Raw genomic sequence first — 5,640 nt, 5'->3', positions numbered from 1 at the left:
TCTTCATTTCACATCTAAAGTATCGTATCATTTTACCTTGTAGCTTATACTACCCCGTACATGCCATATCATGTCGCCCATACAACTCATGCATGAGATGCGATGGCTGAGATATTTAGGCGATGGGTTGCTACTCCATTGTGCTCTCCACTCGGCATTTCATCAGTCGGATTTTCACACAAAGTATGTCGGCACAACGTGTTGTCAGCCCCATAGGAGCAAGACAAGGTGGCCGAGAGGTTAAGGCGATGGATTGCTAATCCATTGTGCTCTGCACGCATGGGTTCAAATCCCATCGTCGTCGAAAATTAATGTTACATTGTTTTACAGTGGAGCCTCGGTTTTCGAACATCCCGGTTCTCGAACAAATCAATATTTGAACAAAAAATTTGAGAATTTTTTGCTCCGGATGTCGAACGAAATTCGATTGTCGAACCTCACGAGAGGACCCGCATGCCAACTGACTCCGTTCGTTATTACATTCATGTTAGTCTGAGGATTGCAACAACTCTAATCATGCCTCCAAAGGAAGCAAGTGGGATCAGTAAAGCCATCCTAAAACACAAAGACGCTCCTAAAGCAATGCAACAGTGAGCGCCCGGCGCGCTGCGGTTGCGCGATCGGACCAAATTAAGCTCCCTGCGCACTGAGGTCCACTTAAATTTTGGAAAGTACATCAGGACTTTAAAAATATTTTCTAAATTTTAGCGACCGCTCTGTCACAATAAGGCTAAGCACTGCAGTTGCGCGATCGGACAAAAATGTACAAATGAAAAAATACTTTAAAAAGGCGGGGTTTTTAAATTTAAACTTGATTTTTTTTCCCATTATTTGTAATGGGAAAACATGATTCGGAATTTGAACGATTCAGTTCTCCAACAGCCTTCTGGAACGGATTGTGGTCGAAAACCGAGGCTCCATTTGACTCAATATCGTAATATTTATACTCTTTGGCGGCTCGGGGGAGAACTGGTTAGCATGTCCGCTTCACAGTTAAGAAAGTGCGGGTTCGATTCCATCAACGGCTGTTGCGTGTTGTTGATGATGTCCGTTGTTGGGTCAGGAAAACTAAGATGTGGGGTAACGGTTTGTTCTTTATTGGCAAGATCTTGGGTTGTTTAATGGCGGTCAGTACACATGGCACTTCAGTAGATGTAACAACATCCTCCATCTCCAGGTAAGAAGGTTTTATACTGTCCGGAAAAGGCGGGAAAGCAACACCTGATCATTTGGTATCGATGTGTATTGGAGAGTCACTGCTGCGTGTGTGTATTTGTGTGCGTGTGCGTGTGTGTATGTGTATGTGTGTGTTTGTGTGTGTTGTTGTAAGGCGGACGTAGTTGAGAGCGCCATGAGAACGTTAAAGGGGCGTGGATTGTATATATAAAACGCGCGCCCTATGATCCGGTCATGGCACACATAACTGAGACTGCGCCTTTTATTACGGTGCACGTTTTAATCGTGAAAATACGGTAACTCATCAGCGTTGTTTTACTGCAATTTGATGACAAACCGCAAAACTATTGGACGTGGAAAGTATCATTTATTGGCGCGACTAAAAACTTAAATTTATCAGAAAGAGAGGAGTTAGACCTACTAACAAGGTGGCTGGATCCAAGATCTGCAGAACAGGTGAAAAGGGTTCATGCAGTACCCGCTGGAGGCGTAAAGATGATTAGGGAACGGGTTGAAGAGTGTCACCGTTCCTCAGAAGCAATTGAGGACACACTGCTAAACAAGATAGAGGAGTTTCCAAGGCTAACAAACAAAGACACGAGCCAGCTAAGAGACCCGGGAGACATCTTGTAGGAGCTATTGTTGTCAGGCTTGGATCAGGGAGAAGACTCGGATGCATAGTGCAAACAAAAGGTATTTATTCAAACAGGCTGGAGACAGCACAAAAAAAACAAAAGCGCCTCAAAAAGAGCGAAAACAAGGCTGAAGACAGCAAAAACCAAAAGCACCTCAAAACGAGGGAAAACACGGTGGCAAAAAACAAAATTGAAAAACAGCGCTCAGGCTTGACAAAAAAAGGTATCTTCTAAACTAGGTTCTCTAAAGTCATATCTGTTACTCACGCGATCGCTGGTGCTCAAGACGGGACAAGACGTGAAGGAATGGGGTCAAAATACAAAAAGTCCTGCCTAGCTACAAAAACAGATATGCTCAAACCTCATTGAATAAAGTACATAAGTAGGAAAGTATATTCACATATTCAATCAATAAAAGAAACATTTTAAGCATATAATTATACCTACACACCAACTCAATAAAAAAACAATAACTAGACATTTTTGATAGGTGGTAATGACAAAGGTTTTTATAACTTTATGAACTGATATATATTTCTGAGCACTTTGAAATGTTTTTTGATATATTGCTTGAATAGCTTAATGACCCTTAAGGAACTGTTTAATGCATGCCTGATGATTCTCTAAATCACGGACACTGCCAAAGTCGTCTAAAAGTGTTCAGTACTTGATTGTATTTTATGTTTTGACTAATGCTAGACGCCAGTTTTCGATTACTACTGAACGTTCTGGACAGAGGGAAATATTTTGCCTAACAAAGAAAATATATGGTTGGAAGCATGATTAAACTAAGAAAATAATGACGTAAGCAAAGACATGGAGTATCAAAAGAACAAACTTTGCATAGTCAAGGAACATTAATAGATTAATGATGTCACAGACAAAAAGCTCACATAATTTCGTACAAAATGACAAAATTGAAATGATGATGAAAGAATGAGGTGAGACAGTCTATGTGCAAGAATGGAGGGGAATGTTTACAGGAAGGTCACTTGGAGATAAAAACCAGCAGGTGCCAGAGGGAGCCAGCAAAGGACTCGGCCAAAGATGATCGCCAAGGCCGAAAGACGGGATGGAAGACAACAGCCCCCACACACACTGAATCGCTCATAACCACCACCCACTCCCATGAAATCAGAATCTCCTGCGAACTTGCCACACCCCCTGACTCATCACCCATCAAACTCGGCCCACATTGGCATGTGGAAATGAATATAAGCTGACCAAAGAACCTTGAATGTGGCCTTTTCTGAATGGGAGACTCTATGCTCTTGAAAGGCCCAGCGCTGTATTGTACTTTCCTGAAAACAGAGCTTTCTTAACAAGAATTGTGATTGAACTCAACCAACTTGTGTAAGTCTAATTTCTGCTTCAGTTTCTTAGCATTTTCCTAAATCTGAAGAAATCAAACGAGCATGCAGTGAGTAAATTGGATAACAGGTGATTGGCAATGGCCATGAGGCGCAGATAGCGCGCTCCCTAAATTGTGGACAAAATCCAACAGACGCACTGGCACAAGACAAGGGGAAGACGCTGGCTAAATACACATAGGAAGGTGAGAACACAGGTGCAGACAATTAGGACCAAAGACACAGGTGCACACAATTGGGATCAGGGAAGACAAGTAGCCTGACACACAGAGGAAGGACCCACGAACTGAAACGAGAGGAGAGTTACCAAAACAAAACAAGAAGTGACAATACGACGAACAGGACAAGACAAAAACAACTCACAAAACATAACAGCATGACAATTGTGGGAGCTGTCAGGGTTTTCCAAACTATCTTGATCGTATGATTATGTTGGAATGTATGTAACCAGTAATAAATAACCTAGCTAGATTAGTTTTATGCTTATGTTGGTGCGTAACCAGTAATAAATAACATAGCTTGTCCCATCCTACACAATGTCGTAAAACATCTCCTACTATGCTTTGACTAGAGGTCAAGGGCTTTTTCTTCTCTATCCAGTCCACTGTCACCCCCACCCTGTTTTTCTTAATAAAAACGCTCTTGCGGGAAGCGAGAGTCAGATGTCGTTCGATCATTGACGAATGGAGTCTCCACCTGCAGGTGCCCAAAAAGACTTAATTGTCTCCCATGTGGTTCTTGCAAAATAAGTTGGAGTGAGCACCACTCTAACAGGAACTAAGTCAGATGATTGATTGATTGATTGATTGATTGATTGATTGATTGATTGATTGAAACTTTATAGATCCCGGGAGTGGGGAAATTCAGGCCCCAGTCGCCGTGGGATAGAGAAAACGTAATTTCGGTCTATTTGTGTGTTGTGACATGTGGAGAGATTGACAATAAAGCTGACTTTGACTTTTGACTTTGATAGAGCTGGTATGTAAAAGACACCCAGATGACATGAGCACAACTCAGTGACGTCATGATGGCGCCGCGGATGGCAGCCACGGTGAGTCGCTCTCTGTTTATTTGTCTTATTTTGTGTGTTTTCTGTGTCCTCTGCTGTCCATCCCGGATCACTTTTACCAGAGAAGCTCTGTTAAACATCGGACAGACTTCTTCTGGTATTTTCTCTCCTGTTCTCTCCGATTCAGACTGTTTGTCGGAGATTCTAGCCGGAGCGGCGGTGCTGTACAAACTAGCGCGACGACGGCGGCGCGGAAAGCGAGCCGGAGCACTCGTAAGGCTGAGGCAGAAAGGGTTCCGTTCTGCCCTACCGTCAATTCATCTGGCGAATGTCCGCTCCCTGGCGAACAAGACGGATGAACTGCTGCTCCTCACATCAAGGAACACGGACTTCAGCAGATCCGCTGCGCTGTGCTTTATGGAAACGTGGCTTAGCGAACGAACCCCCCACCACGCCGTGGAGCTTGCCGGGTTCAGGCTAATGCGAGCAGATCGCAGCGCGGAGCTCTCCGGAAAATCAAAGGGAGGTGGTCTCTGTTTCTACATTAATGAACGTTGGTGTACTGATGTCACGGTGTTGAAAGAGTTTTGCAGCCCTCTCCTAGAAACACTTTTCATAAACCGCCGGCCGTTCTATTCACCACGGGAGTTGACTGCACCGATTGGGGAGCTTTCGAAGCTGCAACTTCAGACTGGCATGAACTCACTGACACTGTCACATCATACATCAGTTTTTGTGAGGATTTGTGTGTGCAGACTAAGACCTTCTGCACGTACAACAACAACAAACCTTGGTTTACACCGAACCTCAGGAGGCTGCGCAAAGTCAAGGAGGAGGCCTACAGGAGCGGCGACCGCGAGCTGTTCAGGCAGACCAGAAACACACTGAACTGAGAAGTCAGGAAAGCCAGGAGGTGCTACGGGGAGAATCTGAAGAGACACTTCTCTGCCAATCCTGATCCCTCAACGGTGTGGAAAGGTCTGCAGAGCATCACGGGCTACAAGAAACGAACCCCCCCGTCCCGTAGAGAGCCCAAGGCTTGCTAACCAGCTAAACAAGTTCTACTGCAGGTTTGATCTGTCCTCCCACACAACGGGACCTCCGGCAGCACAATCTACATACTCACCTCTCCCCACAACTGCTCTGTCCACACCTGTATCATCGTTGTCACCCACTCACTCTCTTGCAGAGGCCGCGCCCGCACTCCAGGTCCGCGAGGAGGAAGTGCGCCAGCTGTTCCGGAGACAAAAGACCAGGAAGGCACCGGGCCCAGACGGCGCGTCACCTTCCTACTTGAAAGTCTGTGCTGAGCAGCTGGTGCCCACCTTTGCACGGATCTTCAACCGTTCTCTGGAGCTGTGTGAGGTTCCCTCGTGCTTCAAGAGCTCCACCATCGTTCCAGTGGCCAAGAAGCCCGCCATCACAGGTTTGAATGAATATAGACCCGTCA

At 45.2% G+C, this 5,640-nt stretch overlaps 1 non-coding gene across 1 annotated transcript; it reads left to right on the top strand.

Annotated features, from left to right (window-relative positions):
- The first annotated feature begins 222 nt into the window (after positions 1-222).
- On the top strand, positions 223-304 carry trnas-gcu (transfer RNA serine (anticodon GCU)). The gene has a single exon. It is a non-coding gene; the product is annotated as a tRNA-Ser (tRNA).
- Positions 305-5,640: the final 5,336 nt, after the last annotated feature.

This window comes from Syngnathus typhle, linkage group LG7 (genome assembly GCF_033458585.1).
Source record: "Syngnathus typhle isolate RoL2023-S1 ecotype Sweden linkage group LG7, RoL_Styp_1.0, whole genome shotgun sequence".
Taxonomy (NCBI): Eukaryota; Metazoa; Chordata; class Actinopteri; order Syngnathiformes; family Syngnathidae; genus Syngnathus; species Syngnathus typhle.
Note: the sequence above shows the minus strand (reverse complement) of the source record. Positions and strands in the feature narration are given on the sequence as shown.